Raw genomic sequence first — 13,678 nt, 5'->3', positions numbered from 1 at the left:
CAAATATTTTCAATTGAATTATATATATATATATATATATATATATATATAAAAGAATACAAGAAAAAGAAAACAGAAAACAAAAAAGATTGCTGATTTTGATTTCTCCCATTTTGTTACACGTAAGTCATTGAGTTGACTGCTGAGTCTTTTCGGAGGAGTCTTCCTTCCTGGCCCACCCCAACGAGAGATGGAGATGACTACGAAGGACCTAATAAGGTCCGTTTGGATACAGCTGAAAACTGAAAAATATTGTAGTAAAATAATTTTTAAATGTGTAAATAGTGTTGTGGGTCCCATTTTTAATTTTAAAAAACCTGAAAAGTACATGAACAGTGCACCACTGTGCGGTTACTATTCACGCATAGTGGTGAACAGTACATGCTATCTCTGTTGGAACATGTGCGCAGGAAGGAAAAAAAAAAAAAAAAAAATCTCGAACGTGAAACGCCAGACCCAGACTCCCTATCCAAACTAAGCTTAAGTATCAACAAATTGAAATCTTACCCGTTGAGGGCCTTTTAATTTCTTAGGGGGGAAAAAAAATCTTTTTGGTTGGTGAAGAAGACGATATTAATAGTGAGAAAGACTAGACAATTGTCAATGGTTAACACTTCCCACACTAGAACTAACTGTAAGAGGCCATGGTATGTTTATTTAGTACTTGCACCTGCTCTTAAAATCTTCCAACAAAACCAATTTCAGCCAATCTTTTCCTTTTATAAATACACATTCTGTTTCTTACTCACTAAAGGGGAAATGTGTGTATCTATATATGCTGAATAAAGGGGGATATATTTTTTTAATATTAACTAAAGATTTCATTTATGGTATACATTAATCATTCATTTTTAAAAAAGTTTTACCGAAAGTTGAAAAAATTGTAAAAAAAATTGATAACCTTTTTAATTTTTCTAAAATGATTTACTATTGTGTGCTCTTAGGACCTAGATAAGTAAAATTCTTAAATAAATACTGATTTGAATTTTATTGGTGGGTGAAAAAGAAAACATAGGAAGACTTGAGGTATTGACCAGTGTGAATGGTTCATATTACTCCTCAATTAAGATCATGAGGAAAGGAGTTGCTCTTATTTAATACTTTCAGCTGCTTCTGCACCTCCACATGCTCTTAAAATTCTATAAGAAAAGCCAATTTCTGCCACTCTTTGTTTTGTCCAGATTCCCTTCCCTCTTGTTCTGCCTTTTAAAATGCATGCTACTTGAGTCTGTTATCAGGTCCAATTACACATTCTCTTTCTCACTAAGGGTTTACATTTTATTTTTTCTTGAATAAGTATTCGTTACATTAGCCCAAGAAAGAACGAGGGGGCATGCTAAGGTCAATGCCAGACCGATAGATCAGGCAGTCTCAACCAAGCCAACTTCACCATATTTTCAACCACCCACTACGGGGATATATATATATTTAGTGATGCTATTTAAAACTCCAAAATATATATATATATATATATATATATATATATATATATATTTAGAAATACTTATTCTTTACTTTTATTATGTTTTTGAACAATTAGGTCGATAGCCTTGTTTTTCATTAGTATTGTCGCACTATGAAATAAATGAAAAATTTGTTAGTATTGTCTAATCTCTGTTTTCCATTTCTCCAGGGATCAAAATTGAAACTTTTTTGGTAAAGCTCGTTGGGTTGTGTAAACATAGTTCAGAGGATGGATCATCAACAAGCTTTAGGTATGACTACTCATAGCCAAAGTAACCAAACGCAACGGAATGATGCAAGGTAGTTTCTTTTTCCCTACTTATATGCTAAAAATAACTTTTTTCTTTTGGCCAGTAGTCTAACAAATTTAGTTCTAAATTGTTGCAGTTTTCTTTTAATAAATTCATTAGTTATTATTAGGCTATCAGCTCAAACATTTTTCAAGAAGATTTCGTATGTCTGTTCTATTCTATTGTCTTACTAGGGTGTGAATGGGTAGGGTTAGGTCGGGTTGGAGGGTTTTTTCAACCCAACCTACCATGATGGGTTAAAAAAAAATTCAGTCTAACCTAACTTATCACAGGAGTCGGACCCAACCCAATCCAACCCACGTGAATTGGGTTGGAAATTTTTTTTAATTACTATTATTAGTATTAAATTGAGAATTAGAACACTACTTCCATAAATAAGAGCAAATTTATAGCCAAATAATATAATAATGACTATAACCCAAAATCAATACAAATTATATGGGGAGAACTTAAGAGGGGTAAAAAAAGTAAATTAAAATTTTTAAAATATATTTTTAAAATTTTAAATATATATTAAATATAGGTGCATCGGATCAAGTTAGACGGATATGTGAATCTTATGACCCGAACCTAACTTGACTCACTGTAAAACAAATTGACACATAGTATATACTAGGGACCAAAATGGTAATTTACCAACAAAAAAAAAAAAAAAACTAATTAGTGTTGCCAAATGTTCGTTTTTAGATCCTTAAAACACAAGTTGTTTAACCTAGTTATTTAGCTAAGTGAGTATTTAGTTAAATTATTTAGACCTAAGTTAACACAAACAAATCATATCATACAAAGCAGTGTGGAAATATAAAGAACACACGATATGATAACCCAGGAAAACCAAACCGGTAAAAAACTTGGGGAGACTTTAACCTAACTATCCTCAAGGTAAAACAGATCCACTATGAAAGAATTGAAATTTTTACAATAAGACTTAGACCACTAACATGTTATTGCTACCTCGAGTAGAAAACTTACTACCACGATCATATGACAACTCCGAGTTCACAGACTATTTCTTTCTTTGATTCATAGCATCCACAAGTTCTCCAACTTGTGTTTTTTTCTTTAAGCTCTTGAAACAACAACCGTAGAGATCACCAAGTTTTTGACATCAATCTTGATCTTGATAACCCTAAGTGTGTATGAAGGTAAACACATCTAGATTTTACAAGAGATTCAAACACACAGCATATCAACAACATCTAAAACGTGACTAGGGTTTTTCTATTTATATGAGACATAAAACATAAAACCCTACACGTCAAATTGGGCTTGGGCTGAGTTGGAAATTCTACAGAAAAAACAATCTACACAAGCTTCAATAGATCGAGTCTAATTTTCGATCGATCGAGCTTTGCAAATTTAGTCCAATAAATTCTGCTATCACTTGATTCCAACTTTACACATAAACATACTTTGAGTAGCCTTAATCTAGACTCTAAGTTTTGATCATGGTTTGCCAACACTTACATATTGAAATTCTAATACATTTAGTTACTAAAGTCTTAGAATCTAATACCAAATAAAATATTTTCAAAAAAACAAAGCAAAAAGACAAAAAAAAAAATCCAAAATATTTTTTTAGGTCGAACAAAATAATACAATAATACTCAAATCCCACAATAAATTTTTTTTTTTTTTAACTTTGAGCCTCGTTTTCAAATAATTGAAGTGACATGCCAATAATCACAATATGAGTTAGATGGTTAAGTGATTTTTTTTTTAAAGTTATATATATATATATATATATATATATATATATATATATATATATATATATTTTAAAGAATTCCATGGGACCCCCATTGGTTGGAACATAGCTCATTCCCTTTATATATTTTTTTTATTGTATATGATTCTTGAAAAATTCACCATTAGATTACATTTCATTTTTATATCTTTCATCTTTGCAAAATTTCTAGAAGATAAAATATTAATAACTACTCAACAATTAAATGTTTAAACTTCACATTTTTTTAAGTCTAAAATTATGCATAAAAAATAAGTTTATGAATTGAAAAATAAATAATATTCGATTGATATAAAATTTAACATGTGTGTTAAGAACATAATTAACATGCAATCCAATCGTTTAAATTTTTAAAATATATAATCGTATTAAATTTTTTTTTAGTAGGAACTATTGTCATTAGCTACAACCAAGTTTGTAACCAAATCTTGTCCTTAGTATGAGTCCTTGCTGGGGGGATTTGATGGTTTTAGGATGATGAGATTGGTAGTATAAATAAATTTCAAAGAAAATTGGTAATTTGGTATAATTCATTTCTTAATTTGTTTTTGGTCTAAATTTGTAATGATTATAAATTAGAAAAATTAAAATTATGTTTTTTAGTGGCTTTAATGGAAAATTTTAAACGTTAGTTGACGAAAGGACTACATCGACAATGATGTTCAATAAAATTTAGAAAAGTAAAATTTTAGGATCAGTGAACCGAGCTATACTTAAGGGGTGTAAAGTAAATTTTAGAATTTTTAAGACTTTATTTTTATCTAACGAGGTATTATAAAATTTGTGCAACAACTAAAGATGGCCATACCCATTAGGTATAGGATATCCAACCCGACCCGATCTAAATGTTCCGGATAATACCCAATTCTTCATGGTTAAAGTTTAACTGGGTAGGGTATGGATATTACCCGAATTGTTCGAGTAGGGTATGGATATTATCCAAACCCGACCCGTAAGGCAAATAACACTCCAAGGCATAGCTTTGTTGACTAATCCAACCAATTTCTCAGCAAAAGGACTGGGCTTAAGCTCAATTCTTTGATTAAATACAACCCTAAAAGAAAGCCCAAAATTTTGAAAAAAAGGAGAGAACTTTTTTGTCTACAAAAAAACAAATAAAGCAAAATCTTTTTACACTTAAAAAGTTAACGTTTGCAGGAGAGAATTTTCCAAGGAAAATTTTTTCCGACGAAACAAACACGTTAAACGAAAGTTCCAAAGATACTCAATTTACCTTCTAATTCTACGAGCTCGAGCACAGAGATTCAAATTCCAGCCCGAATTTTCACTCGGAAACCTTTATTTGACGGAAAACTATGCTTCAAGAACAACAAAAGCTTCTTGCAAGAATACCAGAGATTCATGCAGGCATAGCAACATGATAGAGAGGCAGAGGGTCAACAGGGAAGCCTACGAAGGATCAAATACCATGCAATTACTATTTTCAGTTTATTTGTTTGTATCTTTATCCCCTGTTTTCGGCATGCTGAAACAGGGCATATACTCCCTTGTATTTACCTTTCATTTTTTTCATATTAATAAAATTTTCTACCTATTTACCTCAAAAAAAAAAAAAAAAAAAAAAAAAAAAAAAAAAAAAAAACAAAAGCTTCTTAATCTCCATTTCATCCATGAATTCCATCAATTAGAGCTCAAACGAAGAAAATTATACCAGATCCGCCTTGACACCAAAGAGAGTGAAGCTCTGTTGAGACTCTTTGAACAACTACGACCGGTGCGGAGCGACTTCTTCTTCAATGTTGCAGAAGAAGAGGTTATGTAAAATTATTTTGTTTTATTTTATTAATTTTTTATCTAATAAAATTTCAATCTCTATCTCAAAAAAAATAGAAAAAAAAGAAAAAAGAAAAGCAGATACAAACTAATCAATAATTTTTTAAAATTTTTTATTGATTAGTTTTTTTATTTTTTAAGATGAAGCTATTGGTTAGTTTTTAAATTAAAATGTTTCGGATTAAAAAAAATTAAATGGGTTTCGGGTAGGGTATGGATATCTATGAATAATAAATCTGGGTAAGATTCAGGTATGGATACTAATGGGTATTGATATTTAGGTATCCATGGGCAAACTTTTCGAGTAGGGTATGGGTATACCTGATCCATACCCTACCCATGGTCATCCCTAGCAACAACCATTAAAATTTTCCTCCAATTGTAATACATTCTTATTTCCAATGGGGTACATGGATGACGCATTCATTGGACTGGGACGTGACGTAAACATAGATGTTTTAAGTTCAATTATCGGTCCTTGATGTTTCCTGAGTATCTTATGGACAAAGGTAGAGGGAGAGGGGGCTGGGATAGCTACGACCCCCTTGAATTTTCAAAAATCTCTCATTCCTTTAATATTTTTTGAAAAAATATATATAATTTTTTTTAGAACAGATAAATTTAAATAATGGACCCCTTATATTTTTACTAAAGACATATAACTTGATAGGTGTATTTTTAGTGCTCTACTTGCACTACTATCAGAGTTCTGCAAAGCTCTACTTGCACCACTATCAAAGTCCTGCAAAGACCCTAAGAAGTTCTGCGAAGGCCATAAGGAGCTTGTTAAATGGTACAAAATCATACTTGTATCATCGCAGGCGATCGCACTAGCACTGGATCCCTTGTTCTTTTTTGTTCCTGTGATCCATGAAGACAAGAAGTGCATTAGTGAAGACAAAAAAATGTGGATCAATGCTTTTTTTGGCGATCGTTCCTAGATTTCAAATACCTAGTGCATTTTGTTGTGAAATTTTATATTGAAAACAATGAAAAGAACAAAGTTGAGTCCAAAGAGAAAAAGACTACAAGCGCAGATGAGTCAAAAGGTCAAAGGTGCAAGTTTTGGAACTTCTGCCAAGAAGAAAAAGAGTTGTGGAAGTTGCGGATGTGGTTCATATTCGATATTATAGTTATTTTTCCCTTTCCACAGGTAATACAAAAATTAACTTTTTCAGCTGGCATTTTGCATTTGTTAATAAAATCTTTATATTAATTTGGAGTGCCAAGTCAGATGTACTCTGAGCACATTCACATGGAAATTAATTGCACAAAATCTAACATAATTCAACCAAATTCATGTTTCATCTACATGCATTAACAATCAAAATTTATTATCAATAGCTTCTCATAAAACAAAAAATTATAATCAATAATATACATTACTATTATTTGATCAGTGCTCATAAATTAAACCTACAAATTAACTCCCACAACTATAAATGCACTCTCTTATGACCTGTTTGGATTGAGGAAGAGAATGAGAGAGTAGAGTAGATTTAGCCTAAAATTAGTATATTTTAAGCTAACTCTACTCTACTCTCCTTCATTCCTTTTCCTTCTCCTCTCTATCCAAATAGGCTATTTAGGACTCAAACTAAACTAAATCTTATATACTCAAAACAACCTCTTAAATATGTAGCTATAATTAACACTTTGATAACTTGAAGCCCAATATATACTCAATGGTACTCTCAAATTGTCTGAATAAACAAACTTTTAAATCACACTTGTGTGGCAAGTTTTAGTTAATTAGCTTAACTAATAAAATCTCACTGATTAAGAAATGTGGGGTTTGACTCTTGTTTACACCAAAATCAATTAGTGTTTTGACTTAATGATAAAAAGCAATTATCATGAAACGAACATTATAACTTGAAATTCTATAATATTTATATATAAAAAAAATTGCACCCCTATGTATCTTTTAACCCCAAAAGTAGTATAATATATCTTTTAACCATCAAGTCAGCTGTGGATCAGCCAACCCCTCCCCTTATTATTATTTTTAAGTAAAAAATTCTAAATAGATATTGATTTTATGTATGGGTAGTCCATTTCTTTTATAAAAAAAGAAGAAGATATTTATACTTATGGCCTCCATATGCCAATGAAAAATTTAATATAAACAAAATTTAGGTAAATTATACTTTTGGTTACTAAAATTTGGTAGGTTCGATCTTAGTGACTCAAATTTAAAAAGTTCAAATTTGGTCCTCAATTTTTTTTAAAAGGGCACAACTTGGTCTCTTCATTTTCTTTACACGACTAATAGTACGTTAAGTCACCCCATTTTTTAGGGACCAAGTCAAATCAACCTCGTATATAGGGAATAAATTCAACCAACCTCATATGTAGGGAGCAAAAATTGAACTTATCCTAAATTTTAGTTAGGAAAACTTTTTCTTTTTGAAATTTTAGGGACTAAATCCAAATTTTCCTCCTCATAAAAATGATAGTTGATTAAAGATAACTTAAGGATACTGAATCTTTTTGTCGATCTTGACTCAAGTTTTCTAAAGTTTAATGGGTGTATTTTATTTACTGCACATTGAATTATAAAATACTTAATTTATATTTTGAATTGTGTTTATAGCACTATATGTGTTATTCTACACTACAAAGTAAGAATATAATTTATTTTTAAAAAACACTTAATCATCAAAATTATACTTCGGCCAGCGTGAGCTAATTCTTGGCTTCACCACTACTTTAAATATGTTCGACGCACTGGTCGTGGCTCTACATGCAAGCATGGTGGTGAAAGGACCATCCTGATTTACAAAAATATTATATCCTAAACTAACTTATTATGACTACTCAAATAAAAATTTTGAACACTTTAACTTGAGAATTACAAAAATTTGGATTCAACAAAAAAAAGAGTAGTGCTACTACATTCACAATATTTTTACAATAATTTTACAACAAATCTAATGTAGTAAGCTGTTACTAATTCTAATTTGGTCCAAATATTAATACTATTTTTTTACCCACCAATAATAGTTTTTGCATAAAATTTATTGTAAAAATGTTGTTGATGTAGCATTACTCCAAAATTAATTTTGCCTCCAAATATAATTCTTAATCCCTGTTTTTTTTTAAAGCTTAAATAACGACAATAAATATTAGCTCAAATAACAACAAATATAATCCAAAAAAAGAAGAAGACAAGACCAAACAATAACAAGTGAAAAAATTATTCAACAAAAAGATAAAATTTGTAGTTCATACAACCTATTCAATAAAAATAATTTCTGATTTCATTTTTTATTAAAAAATGGTACCAAGAAAAATATTTTGATAATTTAAATTTCTTAGTAACTATGGGGAGTAAAAAGACCCTGATGGGAATGTGGGCCTTTGGGCCATGCTAAGGAAGGCCGACCTGCTCTTGGGTTTAGAACTTGTTAGTACTATGGGTCGGCTCATACGCCAAGGATCCGAGGATCTAGCCGAGGGTGAATTTCCCTTCGGACGGACACCGGAGAACCCGGAACTTCATGGTAAAGGTTAGGGAATGACACGGTCAAGACTAATGGTTAAAGAGGGGGAACCCTTGAATGTCCTAGAAGCACCGATGTTAGAGAAATACCAAAGATAAAGGCTGCCACCTCCACATTAAAGACCCTGCACCTACCACCCTGGCCGCATTAATGGGGAAGTGACACCTGAACAGTGGAAGGGAAACTTCTGGTTACTATTCAAAGGTACTGAGAAAAGAAATATCTAGGCTAAGGGGGAGTGGGGGCAACACGTGTACAAAGTATCAAAAAGAGGAGTATTTAAGAAAAAACCTAGAACAGGAATGGGGAGGCCCCCCTTTTTTGTAATCTAAAAAGAAGAAGAAAAAAGAGAAAGAGATAATAGAAGAACAGCTCTCGGCTTACGTCCGAGTAGGTTGATTTACAATATTCCTTGTTGTTTTCAAGTGTTTTCAATCTTTGACTTGTCATTTAATCCTTAAACACTTCTAACCTGGGTTTCAAGCCCACACTCTACAAATTCATATTGTTTAAGGCTCATTGGGCCTGAGCCCGTAATTGTTCTTGGGGCCAGGTGCAATTGTGCACTTACAGTAACCACCCTAAAAACAATTCCTAAAACTGCCACAACACACTATGCCAATGTTTCTTACTTCTATTTCTTAATTAATAGTAGTGCCTATAAAATAATGCTATAACATGTGATTTTTATAGGTTTGAGTTAACTCAATTAGTAAAGTTTTTTGTTATTGAATAAAAGATTAAAGGTTTATTCCTTGTCTATATATACCAATTATTGATTACTATTTTGGCCTAATGATAAAGATCAATTATCTTCGAACTAACACTATAAGTTAAAATTCTATCTATCAAAACACACCCAAAACAAACACCTAATTTTCAATGGACAAAGAATACTTTCATTTTGGATAAGGAACGCTATGTTACTTATTTGACAACAAAAGTTCTTTTTTTTCATAGTCACCAATTTATTTAAATTAATGTTGTCCTACACATTATTAGATTTTATCCATTGACTCTAAACACAAAAGTTCTTATAATCCATTCAGGTGTTAATGACATACATACTTTCAGAAATGAGACGCGCGCAATATACGAATTATGTAACAATCTTGAACGCTGTTATTCTTATCCAATATGTGCCAAGAGTTCTTCGAATCTACCGATCCTTGAAGGAACTGGACGAACATAAAAATATTGCCATAACGATCAGAGCTTCATTCAATTTCTTTCTATACATCCTTGGTGGTTATGTAAGTTTTAAAGTTTGCTTACGTAGTAATTTCGTTTTCTATTTTACATATTTGCATATTGAGGATGACTTATTAATATTACTTCTTTTTAAATTCAAAAATTAAAAATATATTTTATGGAAATTAAGTGGAAGCTTCATATTTATACAATTCTTTTTCTTTCTTATTGATATACATATTTTTTAATACAAGATAAAAATTCTACTTTAATATAATTTAAGTATAAAGACTTGTACATTGGTTCTTGCTCCTCACACCTCATAAGCACTTATACTTATGATGTGACTATTACAGTAAAAATGATGTGTGGTGATCTCTTATTGATAATGTTGATTATTAGCATTTGGTTTTCATATCTGCAAAATTTACTAATGTTTTAACGGGTTTTTCTGTTCGTTTAGGTGTTTGGAGCCTTTCGGTATTTTTTCTCAACTCAACGACTGACATATTGTTGGCGTAAAGCGTGTTTACATCATGGTGAATGCGTCCAAGGTTCTTTTAACTGTGACCACAGTTTTGGAAATCTCTCTGTTTCACACGATTTCTGCTCTATTGATTCAAGTTCACAAATACAAGAACCTTTGATTTTGGAATATTCCTCCAAGCCCGTCAGTCCGGGATCTTAGAGTCCACAGATTTTCCAAAAAAATTAATTTACACTGCCTGGTGGGGCTTGCGAAATATAAGGTTTGCACACTTACTATTCCATATATATCAGTTGTTACAACAAATAAAGGGACTTGATCCATATATATCATTTTTTTTTATAGTTAAAGTAATTATTGGTTCACCTAGTTTTTATTAGTGATCTCATTTAATAAAAATATTCTTTTTTTCTTATGTGGTAAAATTGTAAAGTAGAATCACTCATCCTCACACATTTGTAAACTATGAATCGCCTGATAAACATTGGATCACAATAGAAAGACAATACTTAATCCCTGAATTGTTTATAAATAAATATTGAGTTTTTTACAAATTTTTTCTAGATTTGGATCTAAATTACAAGTTTTTTTTTTAGTTTGCTACTAATAGAACTAATTTGCTTTTATCCTGGAGATGCTCTGGTATGTTTTGTTCTTTAACTATATATGTGTGTGTGTGTGTGTGAGTTTCAAATAATTTAACTAGTAAAGTTAATTTTTTGTCATTGAATAACAAAATTGGGATTCGAACTCCGTCTATATTAAAAATCGATTGATATCTTGGTTTGATAATAAAAAACATGCATTATGAAGTTGATGTTATAGGTTGAAACTCTTATGTGTGTGTGAGAGAGAGATGTATTCTTAGACCAAGTAGATGGGTCGGGTCAAGTCTCGTTCAGGTTCGAATTAGGGTAAAAAAGAAGTAGTCTGCCACATATAATAATAATAATATTTTAAAACTTAAATAATATATCAATTTTTAAATTGATATAATCAAAAGTTCACTAATGATATCGTTTAAAAGAACAACAAATAAATCGCAAATACCCATACAAATAAGATTTTGTTACTCTTTATGCTTCTACATCTGCATACCTTCTCTTAACTTATGCATTTCCCGTATAATTTTGTAAATTCCCACTTTATGCATTGTAGTTATAAAATTTTTGAGATTAGTGTCTCAAACTCTCATACATTATAGCTGTGCCTGCAGTGCTTTTGGTTCAAACCTCCAAACAAGTACGTACTTTTGGGAAAACGCCTTTGCATTTGGAATTTCTATCTTTGGCCTGTTATTATTTCTTTATTTCTTGGGAAACTTGCAGGTAAGTACCCAATCCTTTTCCCTAAGGACATTAATTAAGATGCATTTAATGTTATATTAAATCATATTTATACATTTTAAAAATAATTTGTCCGTATAAGCCAATAAAACACAAACATGTGAATTTTATTTTTTAAAAGCTTGCATTAGAGTTCATAATTGAGCATTTGTTAGTCTTTGACTAGTGTCTTTAGAGCACTCCTTAATTGGACACATATATTAACATTATTGGACATTAAATAAGAAAATTAGATGAACTAGTCTTGGATCTCTTTACTTCAAATTTCAAACTTAACCATCTATGAATTCCATACCATTTATTGTTTTTGGTTTTCATCAAAGATTCTATTATTATGCCATGTGCATGAGCACCATCGAAGCTCTCCCCTCTTTTTATTCGTAATTTTTTTTAAAGAGAATTATTATTTAGCTATACTGCTCAATTTTAGGGTAATTGAGTTTAAAGAAAAAAAATAAAATAATACCAAGAACACAAACAAAATGTCATAACAATTTCATAACATTCTCAAATTAACACATCAACTTACACATAGGTCCACAATAATCTCCAATTAATTTTTTTTAAATATTAATTTGAAAATGTTGTGAATTTTTCTTGTGTCCATAGCATTTCTAAAAAAAGAAAAAAACCAGCAAATATGTGTGTGGAGGAATGAGATGTTGTATACTTGTATAAATATACCTTTTTCTTTTTTTTTAATGCCTAAATATATGCTGTAAGATATCCCGAATTGAACTAACTAAGAGAATTTTGACAGGTTTACATGCAGCCTAGTGCTTCAAAGCATGTGAATTCTGAAAATGATAAGAAACTGGATTCGGCTGTTGCTGGTTTTGAAAAATTACTGAAAGAATTGAGACAGCTTTACATGCAGCGTAGTACTTCAAAATATGAAGAGAAACTGGATTCGGATGATGCTGGTTTTGAAAAATTACTAAAAGAATTGGGACAGCTTTACAAGCAGTGTGGTGCTTCAAAATCACCTGAAAATTCTGAAAGAGTTCAGAATTTGAAATCACCCCAAACTGTATGCTGCTGTTGTTGAACCCAAGACAACTTCTATTTTACAAAGACTCTGATTGCTGATGCTTTAAGAAAACTAGTTCTGAATCCAGAAGGAGTACCTGACATTGTTATTGCAAAGCAATGGTTTGTTTTGATGTCTTTGCTGTTTTCAGATTTGTTTTTCTAGTGATGGAGTTGCTACTTGTTTGGATTCTGAATAATGATGGCAAAACTAGGAAAAGGATAACGTGTGAATTCTGTTTGATGAACGGTATTAAATTCAATGAGGATTGTGTTTGTGTGTAGTTTATTTACACCTTTTGTAATCCTAATCCGTGTGATGTGATTTATAGGATTTGGTTATCTGATCTTATATTTTACAATCATGCTTGAATATTCATTTAAGTAACTAATGCAATGAATGGGCACCCTGGTATATAGGGTAGGTTTTTTTATTTTTTTTTATTTTTTTATTTACACATTCTAAGTTTCTAACTATAGATAGTGTATACCTTTCAAAAATAGAACTACAATGTGATAATTTTATGACACTGATTAATTCCATTGTGATTCGTTTTATAAGGCATTTACCTCTCTCATGGATTGCCTTATGCAGCATTTTTGCTAATTTTGATGATTTGGCAATTGCCAACATCACATATAGAAAAAGAATGGAAGAAAAAGACGACATACACTCATATTTCTGATTCTCATTCTAATTTTCTCTTTCAATTCCTGACATTTGGGTTTGTGTATGTTTAAAAGAGAGAACGTTTAAGGTAATTTTTTCTTAATTCTTTCCCAGTGAGTGTTGGTAGCACTTG

At 30.9% G+C, this 13,678-nt stretch overlaps 1 long non-coding RNA gene across 1 annotated transcript; it reads left to right on the top strand.

Moving 5' to 3' along the window:
* The first annotated feature begins 1,081 nt into the window (after positions 1-1,081).
* On the top strand, positions 1,082-13,265 carry LOC142644206 (uncharacterized). Its single transcript, XR_012845931.1, has 7 exons — positions 1,082-1,238; positions 1,634-1,764; positions 5,987-6,469; positions 9,872-10,075; positions 10,477-10,762; positions 11,717-11,828; positions 12,607-13,265. It is a non-coding gene; the product is annotated as an uncharacterized LOC142644206 (long non-coding RNA).
* The last annotated feature ends 413 nt before the right edge of the window (positions 13,266-13,678 follow it).

The sequence above is a fragment of the Castanea sativa genome, chromosome 7, assembly GCF_040712315.1.
Source record: "Castanea sativa cultivar Marrone di Chiusa Pesio chromosome 7, ASM4071231v1".
Taxonomy (NCBI): Eukaryota; Viridiplantae; Streptophyta; class Magnoliopsida; order Fagales; family Fagaceae; genus Castanea; species Castanea sativa.
This window is presented reverse-complemented; position numbering and strand designations above follow the sequence as displayed.